This window comes from Petaurus breviceps, unplaced genomic scaffold (genome assembly GCF_028583685.1).
Source record: "Petaurus breviceps papuanus isolate PSGF00001 unplaced genomic scaffold, PetGlider_PUasm1.0 90417, whole genome shotgun sequence".
In the NCBI taxonomy this organism is placed as follows: Eukaryota; Metazoa; Chordata; class Mammalia; order Diprotodontia; family Petauridae; genus Petaurus; species Petaurus breviceps.
In genome coordinates, this window is record NW_027187245.1 from 1661011 (window position 1) to 1674232 (window position 13222).

At 39.6% G+C, this 13222-nt stretch overlaps 1 long non-coding RNA gene across 1 annotated transcript in view; it reads left to right on the forward strand.

The window, feature by feature from the left end:
* The window catches only part of LOC138177470 (uncharacterized), a 110495-nt gene that overhangs the window by 95706 nt on the left and 1567 nt on the right, over nucleotides 1–13222 (forward strand). Inside the window, exon 4 of the long non-coding RNA XR_011172505.1 lies at nucleotides 8441–8534. This is a non-coding gene — a long non-coding RNA (uncharacterized lncRNA). The remainder of the gene's footprint in view (nucleotides 1–8440; nucleotides 8535–13222) is intronic.

Consider the following 13222-nt stretch of genomic DNA (forward strand, 5'->3'; position numbering starts at 1 on the left):
TCCAGTGGTACAAGCTATAATGTCCTTGGGACCTTTTAATAAAAGTGTAGCTTGCTCCTGGATCCCATAAGCAGGCACTCAGGACATGTTTACATGATAGATACTTATCTGACCAGGCTGTAATTTGGGGATCTCCTACTTACTTGGTATTCAGCAAGTTCCCTGAGAACCAGGCATTTGTGGATCCCCTCCAATGTTAGTGCTCTCCTTCCCCCCAATGATTTTCATATTTACTGTTCACATTGTCCACAACCTATATAAACTTTCCATTACCTTCTCTGCAGAAGTGTAAATACAGAGAGGTGGCACAATGTATAGAGCACTGGGCCTGGAGTCATAAAGATCTGGGCTCAAGTCTAGCCTTAGACATTGACTAACTGTGTGATCCTGGGCAAGTCATTTACCCTCTGTTTGCCTCAGAGTCCTCATCCTACAGTGGACATTATAATAGTCCCAATGTACAAACATTGTTGTGAAGATGAAATGAGAAAATATTGACCAAATGCCTAGCAGAGTACTTGGCCCATGGCAGGTACTTATTAAATGTTTATTTCCAACCTTACTTATTCTCTATTCCCCAGTAGTCTATAACCTCCTTAAGACGAAGAATGTTTCCTTTTATTCAGCGAATGCCCAATGCAATATCGTTGTATTCTCAGAACCCTTGCCTCCCTCTCCCTCTCTCTCTGTCTCTATCCTCTTACCCCTACAGACATACACATTATACCTAGTAAGGGCTTTTTCAGTTGGACTAAAGTGAGAAAGAGAATGCACAATTGAAGTTAGTTCCTGCCCAGTTGTGATTCATACTCCATGATCTCTTGGATATGGAGTAGAAAAGTAAACTTTCTGTCTGAAGGTATTTGAAGTATAAGGAAGTAGAGGGAGAAGCTTGGTTTAGCTTCTCCTGATGAGCTCTAAACAGGCCCAAATCCTTCCTTTCTTTTCTTCTGGGGAAATACAATGAACTGCTGCAAATTACTAGTTTAAAAAGAATAAACATAAGATATACAGGATAATTTCCCAACTCAAATTGTACTTAATTTCTTTGAATAACTATTATAAATATAATAACCCAATTTAGCCAGTTTTAGTCAATTTCTCACACAGGTAGTCCAGACTCCCTATATGCATCCACTTGTGTGTTTTGTGACTAATGAAAATGGAAAAGAACTATGCAATGTAGAGGGAGGTTCTGAGCCCACCCCAAGGCTGTCAGCACATGAAAACAAAGTGGGAAATGAGAGCAGTTATCAGGGTGTTCAGTGAAATAAAGACCTGTGCTAATGCCAGTTTACCATAGACTTCAACACCAGTGCATGTTTCACTTGCTGATTGCTAACATCCATAAAAACTAGGGGTGGGGGGAGGGAAATTATACATGAGAGATTAGAAAAATATTGATTCATTCTAAGAAATATTCCTGGCTTTCTCTACAGCTTGACTTTATTTCTTTCTTTATATAGGTGTCCCTTTTAAAAGATTTTTTCTCTTGTTTTGTACCTAAAAAGAGCTTTATTGATTTTCTTTTCAACATGATTTTCTTTGTAGAAATGAAGCATTCTCTAATGTATCGATTATCATAGAATTCTGCCAATGAATAATTGGAAGTTGGGCATCACACTAAGAAGTATCAAAACTATAATAGTTGTGTATAAAGTAAGTTTTTCTAGAATTCAGATGTAGGGAACCTGCAGCCTCAAGGCCACATGTGTTCTAGGTCCTTGGGTGTGTCCTTTTTACCGAGTCCAAGTTTTACAGAACAAATCCTTTTATTAAGGGGATTTGTTCTGTGAAGTTTGGACTCAGGCAAGGAGGATCACACCATAACTTGTGACCACAGGGGAACTGGGACCCTGGCCATAGTTCCAGAGTGGAAAAGAGTGTTTGTGGTCATTCGTAGACCAGAGCACAGTAAGGAAATTAGTAATCACACTTCTCCCTAGATTATACCACCTTAGAACTGAAAACTTATAGATCCCCAGAATTATGTCTTAAAAAAGCTATACAAAAAACCTGAAACTTAGAACAGTATCCCCTCTACTTCAGAAGCAGAACCCCACTTTAGCATTGACTTAAAAGTCAAGAAATAGGCTAGAAAAATTGATCAAACAATAGAAAAATATACTGACAATAGAAAATTAATATAGTGTTAAGGAAGATCAAAACACAAATTTAGAAGAAGACAACAAACTCAAAACTGCTATATCCAAAGACTCAAAGAAAAATATGAATTGGTCTCAGGCCATTGAAGACTTGAAAAGGATTTTTTTTAAAAAAACAGGTAGGAGAGGTACAGGAAAAATTGGGAAGAGAAATGAGGGTGATACAAGAAAATCATGAAAAAAGAGTCAACAACTTGGTAAATACTCAAGCAAATAACTTAAAAATAGAATAAGCCAAATGGTAAAAGAGGCATAAAATTCCAATGAAGAGAAGAATGCCTTGAAAAGTATGATTGGACAAATGGAAAAAGAGATACAAAAATTCACTGAAGAAAAGAACTCCTTAAAAATTAGAATTGACCGAATGGAAAAGGAGTTACAAAAACACACTGAAGAAAATCATTCTTTAAAAATTATAGTTGGGCAAGTGGAAGCTGAATACCTCATGACAAATCAAGACACAATAAAATAAAACCAAAAGAATTAAAAAAAAGAAGAAAATGTGAAATATTTCACTGGAAATATAACTGACCTGGAAAATAGATCCACAAGAGCTAATTCAAGAATTATTGGACTACCTGAAAGCCAGGATCAAAAAAGCCTAGATATTATCTTTCAAGAAATTATGAAAGAAAACTGCCCTGGTATTCCAGAACCAGAGGGTAAAAATAGACATTGAAAGGATCCACCAATCACCTCCTGAAAGAGATCCCAAAATAAAAGCTCCCAGAATTATTTTAGCCAAATTCTAGAGCTCCCAGGTCAAATGGTAAAAGAGGTGAAAAAATATTGCAATCACCCAAAAATAAATACTTCCAATATCATTGAGATACAGTCAGAATAACATAAGATTTAGCAGTTTCTACATTAAAGGATTGGAGGGTTTACAATATGATATTTCAGAAGGCAAAACAGCTAGAATTACAACCAAGAATCATCTACCAAACAAAAATGAGTATAATCCTTCAGAGAAAAAAAATGGATATTCAATTAAATAGAGAAGTTTCAAGCATACCTGATGAAAAGCCCAGAGGAAATAGAAAATTTGACTTTCAAATACAAGATTCAAGAGAAGCATAAAGAGGTAAACAGGAAAGAGAAATCATAAGGGATTTGATAAGGTTCAACTGTTTACATTCCTAAATGGGAAGATAATACTTGTAACTACTAAAAATATTCTCATTATTAGGGCATTTAGAAGGAGCAATTATAGACAGAGTGGAAGGGTGTGAGTTGATTATGATGAGATAGTTATTTAAAAACATAAAATTAAGGGGTGAGAAAGAGGAATGCAGTGGGAGAAGAGGGGAAGGGAGAGGTGGAATGGGTAAATGATCTGACATAAAGAGGCATGAAAGAGCTTTAAGTGGCCAAACAACTTCTCACCCTGTGTCCAGTACTAGCACAGGGATTCCCTGTCATCTCTTTCTCACCAGTTGCCAGGTTCCCTTACATAATGCTGTTAAAGCTTTAAGGTTCTGATCACATAGTATAGTGAACTCTCTATTTATTCAATAATAAACTAAAGCAAAACATTCACAGAAACCAAAGTACAGCATTCACAAAGGTCTAACATAACAACTTATCACTAAAGTGGTCACATAGTTTTAAGCAAAAGATATCATTCAGTAAGTCCTTAACTCAGTCATCCTTAAGGAGCAAGCCTCCTTAAGGGACACAAAGTATAAAGGTCAAAGTTCTTCACTCCAGGTCACGGTAAATCATGATCTTCTCAGTCAACACTAAGTACCCAAGGAGAGGTCTTTTCATCTTGACTTGAGGCTGGCTCTTAGATTCAATGGTTCCTCTTCCATGGTCCCAGCTTTTGCCTGAATTTACTCAACTGTCACCTGGATTCAAAGGTAGGCAGCTCTCAGCTCCTCGTCCAGTTCCTTGTTCATATTAAAGCTCACAGTGCCCAGTCCAATTCGAGTCCTTCACAGTTTCTGTTTCTGGTAAGACAAAGCTTAACAGAGCCAAAACAATATTCATACACATTGCTGGCACCATCATCAATTCACTATCTGCCTGTGAAATCAACAGAGACCCACAAAGTCTGAGAACTCAACACAAATTGTCAGGATAGTCCCAGGGCCTCTGAAACCCTCCTCCAGGACTTCTGTAAAGAGACAAGAAAATCGTCTTTCAGGGCTTCCAGTAAGGTCCCAGGGCTTCTGTACAAAGTATTACAAAAAAATCAACACAGACAGAACAGACAAATAGAGTGCTGGGATACCACAAGTTTTCTCCTTCTCAACTCTGCTACCACAAGTGTTCTCTTCTCAACTCTGCTCTTTCCCAGCTTGGATTTCTCCTTATATATGGTCATTAGCTCCTCCCTGTTTTGCCCCTTTCTGATGCATCAGCAAGTTCCTCCCACTGTGGGGTTCACAAGTTCTATTTCTTAACAAAGACTTGATATAATCATGGGCAAGGCTCAAAAGAAACTTGAACTGAAACAAGGTGCTAAATAATTAAATAGGTGAATCAAGGTGCTAAGTACTTCATTGCTTGACATTATACCTCAACATCTCTGGTTTGAGAACTCCCAAAGCTGCCACTTCTTCTATCTCTACCCCCTAGTTCCCCCACTGATGTTTTATCCCTGTGAGCTCCAGGCCAGTCTCCACCCCTATATCACAGATCTCTCTTTCGACCTCTTTTGTTGTGTTGGCCTGAAAGAATGTCTCACTCTGACCTTTTGTTGACTCTGCTGCTCCAGAATTTGATTTGAGGGATTATTTTAGGTTTTTGCAAGAGAATATTGGGAGGGCTTTTCTGTTCTGCCATCTTGACTCCATCCCTGGAAATCCCCAGAATTGATTTCCTATATAAAGGCACATGATCATTAAAGTGAGGGTCTGGTTGAAAAGTTATTATGCTAGAAACGGATCTCCAAATTCAGTTGTGATAGTGTGGTGTAATGAAAAGAACATCAGATCTGGAGCCAGGAGATTTAGATTCACATTCCAGCTCTGAGATTCACTAAAGGCAACATCTTAGATGAGTCACTTGACTTCTCTATGCTTTTATGAAATGAAGATGTCGGCACTCCTGACCTCTGGGGTCTCTTCCAGTTAGACACCTGCTGTCCTTTGGAAGTCACTTTGTCTCTCTAGTTGTTTCTTCCTTTGGAAAATGAGAAGTTTGAACCTATGAGATCCCTTCCCCCTTTAGATCTTTATTTCACATGTTGTCCATATACTGGATGCTTCCCATTTTGTTTTCAGAATCTCAGCTTCCCAATTTATAGCTCAAACTGTAATCCTACAAGTTATTTGTACTATTTGTGGAGATATAACTATTACTATGATTCTGAGTGCTGGTCTGAGAGGAGTATGTGGGGCAAATCCTCTAAACTGTCATGGATTTCTCCACAGTGTACTGCCAATGAAGTATTTGAATCATCCCAATTTAGCTCTTTGGCACCCCAGACATTGGCTACTAGGGTTGCCCTGACCAGTCCTGTCCTAAACTGCTTGAGATTTCTTATTGTTTTCCAAGAACTTACTCAGCTTAGGGAGAAAAATTGTAAATTGAGTTGAATTGCCAACAGCACCCTAGGGAGGAGAGATCCCTGTAACTGTTTTAAGCTGTCACGTGTTAAGAACATGAGCATGGATGAGCCTTAATGTACAGAAAGCAGCTACATCAAACCTCAGAGCAGGAGTCCAGAGAAAAGGACCAGTTAGGGTCTATTAGGTCACTTATGTAGGAATCACTTTGGGGTACCTCACCAATAGGAAGCTGACTGTGCCATCTTCAATTCTGTGGGATCTGCAGTCACAGCTTCTGAAGACCTGAATAAGAAAGTTCTCCCCACTAAAGTCCTTGGGACTGCTCAGTACTTTAGTATCAGAAATGGGTATAGTTTTATCTGTGGAAATATTAAGCAGATGCAATAGCATGTGTTTTACCACTGTACCTTAAGGATGATGAAACCTTGTTTTCTCTCTTACAAATGAAACATCTATATGTTATGTCCCCTGTGAGAATGAGTTTCTTGAGGTCAGGGACTGTTTCTGATTTTCTCTTTGTATCCTCAGTGCTTAAACAGTGATTTGCATGTAGAAATAGCTTAATAAACAATTTTTCATTCATTCAATTCAGCCTAATCCTCAGAGACAGAACTAGGAATCCTGGCAGTAGGAGGAGGCAGATCAGGTGACAGGAAGCAGCAGAAAGGTGGGTGAAAGGGGAAAGAAGGACCCCACAAAAGGGTCACAGCTTAGGTGGTGCCCTAATCTGCGAGCTCAGGTCAGTCTAACAAAGTACCACAAAGCATAAAGAATGCAGGACCAACAGGGCATCTTTAGGGAATAGTCCTGATCTTCCTGTCTGAGCTGTAGCTATGCAAATGCCATTTGAGTAAAATGGTCCATCAGCTTTTACCAGTGATATACAGTATACATAAAAGCTAAAGTGTATCTCCAGTAGATCTGTGATGCCATCTATATGGGCTTTCTCACCAAAAATGAAGATTTCCTCCCACCTTTTTGTTACTCATTGCCATCGTTATATCATGTTCTGTTCTAGACACTCTTTCGTATTATAGACTTGAATGATAACATGCCTCAACTTTTTGGATGTTCTCATTTTAATTACATATAAATAAGGAGTAGAAACTTTGAGATGAAGGAAGTAGTCAGTAAGGAGATGATAACACAATGAAACCAAGAATATGTCTCTGAATTCCAGGGCCAAATGAAAATCAAAGGTGAAACCTTATGGCATCTGCCCCCACCATGGGGAATGGAGAATGAGACATTTCTTTGAGTAATTCAAACAGCACTGATTTTCATTGGATCCTGTATTCAGAGCTATAAGGGACCTCAGAGACCATCTAGGCCAACCTTGTATTGGGTGCAGAAGGAAACTGAGCCATAAAGAAGTTAAGTGACTTGCCCAGAATCACATAGCTAGTAACTGGCAGAGGCAGGATTTGAACACTGATCTCCTTACTCCAAGGTCAGCAAGAGTGCTGTCTGTCCTGCTGCCTTGAAACCATTTTCTTTTTGGTGAATATGGTGTTGTCCCACTTTACTGTGGAGTAGAGGTGGAGGGTGGGGCATGGTGGGAGATCTGTGGACAGAATTGTACCTGAATTGTTTGTGTGATGGCCTCCATTTTCTATAACTAAAGAAGACAGTTTTTTTTTGCTAACCTTATCAGAAAGCCAGACAAGGGATGAAGCATGTCCTAATTAGTGGGACTCTCTTTCTATTGAAGGCAGTTATATTTGAATAGGAAAAGAGAGAATTTGCATATTACCCCTACTTCAAGGATTGTACATTGAAATATCAATTTGAGATGTAGGAGACAGACTTGATTCCTGATAGATAATTCTTCATGAATAGTAGATATATACTGAGGTGATGATATTGATTGATAAACAGCTCCTTGTACTAGTGAACTGGTATCCATAAGTCTCTTGAAGTAAATTATTCTCTTTGGCTATTGTGATTTGCATGTCTCCCTTCAGATCAGTGCTTTAGAGCTGGGAGCAAGGTTTCAGTGTCTAGCAAGGCATGTCATATTTGTGTGTGTGTGTATGTGTGTGTGTAAATAGAGGTAGATAGATAGATATTGTTTTTGTATCGCCAATGCTTATCACAGCACTTTGTATGTTGTTATTGTTTAATCATTTTTCAGTTATATCCAACTCTTCATGACTCCATTTGGGGTTTTCTTGGCAGATACTGGAGTGGTTTGCCATTTCCTTCTCCATCTCATTTTACAAATGAGGAAACTGAGGCAAACTGGGTGAAGGGACTTGCCCAGAGTTGCACAGCTACTAAGTATCAGAATCTGGATTTGAACTCAGGAAGATGAGTCTTTCTGATTCTTGGCTCTGTGCACTATGGCGCTACCTAGTAGTAAGAGCTTCAGGAGAGCTTTTTCATCTATTCAATTCAGTAGTTATACTGATGGGTAGATATGTATATATCTGTATCTATACTCCGAAAGCTTCAAGGCCACAAACATGACTTGTTTCTATTTACAAGTGTGGTTTGTTTTTTTCTTTTGGAAGGAGCACTGCAAAACTTGATGTCACCTAAACTCAGCAGGATGACACATCAGGTGGGAAAGGGCTAGAACAACAATGACTTTCATCCCTTGGGGGAGTTCTAATTATAAGTAATTAGTATTAGTGGGATGATTGGAACTGACATATGGTGTTCTAAGGGTTCCAGAGCATAGCATACGTTATCTCATTTTGATCCTCACCACAACAAATAGTTGACACAGGTGTTATAATTATGCTTATTTTATAGATGAGGAAGCAGAAATGAAGAACAGTCAAGCAAAACCAAGTGACATCAACATTGCACACCTGCAGTTCTCCACCTCTTCAAGGAAAAGGAGGAGGTAGATTTTCTCATCTCCTCTTTCGGACCAAGGTTGTTCATTACAGTTACGGTCATCAGCTTTGTAAAGCTCACTTTTAAGAATGAGTTCATGTTTTCATAGCGTTTTAAGGTCCCCAAAACACTTTTACTTACATTATCTCATTTGAGTCTTACAATAGCCTTCTGAGGTCGGTATTATTATTATCTCATTTTACATATGAGGAAACTGAGACTCAGTCTGGGTGACTTGTCCAAGGACACACAGCTAATGAATGTCAGGCTTAAATTGAATCCAGGTTTTCCTGATTCATGGTCAGTCCATTACTCTCATCACTATATCAAACAGTCCCAGAACATTATTGTTGCTTTATTGTCATAGGATCGTGGAGGTGGAACAGACTTTAGAGATGATCTAATTCATCTTGTCATTTGACAGATGAAGAAACTGAGACCCAGTGAAGTTGTTTATGCCAGGACATAAGTTCGAAGTGACCGAGCAGGGTTTTGAACTCAGGTATTTTAATTTGACATTGAGAGTCTGTGACTATAGATCATTCTAGAACATCTAATTTATATATTCCATTGCCTCTGTTACAAAATTACATTTGTTTGTTTGCTTCAAAGGAGCTTAATTCCTCAAATGTATAATCCAATATTTGGTCTTGTAGGAAAGCTCTCCTATGGTAACCAGCTACCTTGCAAATGAGCCAGAGTTTTCGGGCTTCTCTTTTGGAGCAATAGATTTTATTTAAACAATGTCATCTGAGAGACCAAAGTAAGAAGGGGTCTCCTTCCCTCAGAGACAACAAACTGGAATGCTTCTTTTCCCCTTCTCTTTAAAGATGGTGTCATTCCCCCTTTGTGGCAGCATATTCCCTTAAGTGTGAATGAATGTGCCAACCCATGATTTACGTCCTTTCCACACTGACTTCACACCCATGGGCTGGCAGCTGTGACTACTGCTTGCTAGGCCTGTCAGTGTTTATGGCCCAGCTCATTTGTCTCCCAGGCAGCAAAGCTGTTGGTAATTGTTGTACACCACTATGATTTATTGGCCACGGAAATTGATGGCTATGTTACAATGATCCAAGTTTTGCATCAGCGCATCCTTGGAGCCACTTATTGAGTTCACCTTTGTTCCAGTTGCCTCCTTCACTGGCCCTACATTAATGGCCTGATATCCTACTGTCATCTGGTTCTTTTCTTTTCCCATCTCGTGGGTTATTGTGGAGGGAAGGACTGACTTGGGAAGAACATGATTTTGATTCTGGCTGACCACCTGTGCCATCAAACTTGCTGTTGTTATGCTTATGTTGTTATTTGTTCCAAAGCTATAACTAGGGCAGGCAACCAGGCCTTTGCTTCTTGCTGGTGACCCAGGTTTGGTGTTGTCTGTTTGCTTCAGAAGAGGTTAATTCCACAAATGGGTAATCCAATAGTCGGTCATATAAAAAAGCTCTCATACGGTAACCAGCCACCTTACAAATGAGCCAAAGTTTTCAGGCTTCTCTTTCCAAGGAATAGATATAGGCTTATTTTGGAGACCTGAAGCTCTCCACTGTTTGGTTATCCTGTACTACCTGCTATGATGCTGCTGCCTTGCCTGGAATTGAGCTACCATTCCCAAGGTGCTATTGTCATGGCACGCCTCCCTCAGGGCCCATGTTCCATAGTGACCTAGACTGGATTCTCTGACTGCTCCTTCCAGTATGAATGTGCCTGGGAGTCTGACTGCTCTGCTCCTCCATCCCTCTCCCCACACCTATTTTGCTCTAGATGAAAGAATTCCTAGTCAAGGCTCTGAGTTGATATTAAGTAGAATATGGAAAGATAAATGGATGAATGTGTCTATGCTCTTTATGTCTAGCTGGGCTTCTCTCAGATTCCTCCTAGGCAATAGCACTTCGTCTTGTTCAATAAAATGATCAAACATTTATGAATATCTCTGAGGTCTACTGGCATATGCTAGGCCCTGTGGACTCATGGGTGCAGAAGGCCCTTGCCTTCTCAGTACTCCTGAAACTTACTTGCTTTGTGAGATCAGTTATAAGTACTTTAAAGTTAAGTAAATGAATCCATTAAAGTTAAACAAGATGGCTTAATTAACAACAAATACCAAACTGGGAATGTGAGATTAGTTAGGTAGTGAGTGGCCCTGAATAATAAGTGGCTGACACATTTTCCTAACAAGGGCTTGCCCATGGTAGGTGAGCCAATGTCAGGTGCAGGCCACCAGCATCATGTCTAGAAATGCCATAAAAAGGTGATACCAGTGGTAGAGATGAAAGACAGACTAATGAGGACTTGAAAGCCAATGCTAAAGATCTTAGATCCCCATTATGACAAGAAAATTGTGGAAAAGAACAGAAGATTGCTAGGAGGTAAGATAGGAATGGGGTCAGATGTGACGAAATGAGAACTGAGTTCCCAGCTCTGACACTTGGGCAAGAAACCTCATCTTGAAGCCTGTTTCCTTTGCTGCAAAATGGGCTTTTCCTACCTGCTTTCCTGGGCTGTTGTGAAGCAAGAATATTTTAAAGCTAAAATTACTACTGTCATTCATTTGTTTTCAATTGTATCTGACTCTTCATGACCCCATCTGGAGTTTTCTTGGCAAAGAAAATGGAGTAGTTTGCCATTTCCTTCTCTAGGTCATTTTACAGATGAGGAAACTGAGGCAAATAGGGTGAAGGGACTTGCCCAGGGTCACACAGGTAGTAAGTGTCAGAGGCCAGATTTAAACTCAGGATGCTTAGTCTTCCTCACTGTGGGCCCAGTGCTCTATCTACAGCTTTACATAGCCCCTTCTCCCCCAATGCTATAGAAATGTGAATTTTTTGTTATCATTTGGCAAAAAATGGGGATTAAAAGAAAGCCCACAGAATCATAGGATTAGCATCAGCAGTCATCTAGTCCACGTCCAACCTGGAAGGTATCCCCACTCTGATCTGACAAATGGTCATCCAGCTTGAAGATCTTGAAGAGAGGATGGGACCCCATTATCTCTCTACCAGGGCAGCCCATTGTACTTTGTAAAATCTTGAGTTGGTAGGAAAATTTATGTTTTTATATTTTTCCTGACATTCAACACAAATTTGTGTCTGTGTGACAAATCCAATGCTATCTCTTGCTCCTAGTTTTGTCCTCTGGGGCCAAGTCCCTTTTTCACATGGCAGCCTTTCCTGTGTCTCCCCTAAGCATTCTCTGTTCCAAGCTGAACATCTTTAATTCCTTCAACCAATCATTCTATGGGTGTACAGGCCCTGCACTATCCTCCCTGACCTTCTCTGGACATCCTCTTGCTTCTCAGTATTCTTCCTGAGATGGTTTTGGTCAGTGGGGATGTAAATAAAGTAATTGGAAATGAGTTTTATGAGTAAGAAGTATGAGAAAGTTTTCACATACAGAGTATCCTCAGAATCTTAGTGCAATTCTGAGCTATTCAAACATAAGACCACACTAAGACTTTGGGGATAGCCTGGATAAGGTTCCATGGAGATCTCTATAAAAGTTCAGAACATGGCAATCAGAAAAGGAGTCTTTTATAGAGCTGGACACCAATGAACAAAGCCTCACAATACACAAAGGACGAGTGACATTTCCATGCTGATTCATCCCTTCATCCTCCAATGAGAGACACCTTTATCATTCACTTTCACAAATCAGAGAGCCATATTCCCTGAAACTGTGTTTATAATCAACTGAGTCCTAGAATACTGTATACTAAAATAATAATAATAATAGCAATAGCAATAATAATGCCAACTTTAATTACTTTTCCTTCAGGAAGCCATCTCTCTATAACTGAGATCCATAAAATGAAAATTTAACAATCACTTTTAATATATTTACCCACCTTAATTCATTTATGCTATAGAAACTGTTAATTACTGCATGTTCTAATGGGGAGGCAAGGGAATTAGTGCTGGGCCTATTTTTCCTAATACCTATTTTGAATAAACCAAATTCTATGGCATTATATAAAACCTGAGTTTGTTCTCCGAATTCACATTAGTTGAGAGCTTTCCTGTAAGTACCAATCCAGGCATGCTTCAACGTATTTGGGAGGGGGATGTCATACTGTCAGGTTTAGGTAATAGCAGCCTTTTAAAAATTGTGTTTCCCCCACCCCCTTGCTATAAATGCAATGTTTTGTTTTTGTTGTTTAAATTAACACCTCAGATGAATCTGTGACCTCATCAGTGAAGACATTTACCAATGCCAGAACCCATCCCATCCATTCCTATCCATCCCATGTAACTCTTATCCATGTGTTCCCATCCATTTGTTACTGGGCAACCCAAAGACTGGCGGCCTTCCTTGTTTTCTCTGACAATGAGGATAGTATTGGAGCCCACAGGCTGCCCTACAGTTACCTTTCACTATCATCATATGACCAGCCCATCTTTAGAGGAAGCTAAGTGGTACAGTAGATGGAGAGTTAGGTGTGGAATCAGGAAGACCTGAGTTTATATCCAGCCTCAGACATTCACTAGCTGTGTGACTCTGGACAAGTCACTTAACCTCTGTTTGCTTCAGTTTCCTCAATGGTAAAATGGATATAATGATAGCACCTACATACCAGGTCAGTTGTGAAGATCAAATGAGATAATATTTGTAAAGCAGTTAGCATAGTGCCTGACTCATAATAGATACTTAAGAAATGCTTATTTCCTTCCTTCCTTCCTTCCTTCCTTCCTTCCTTCC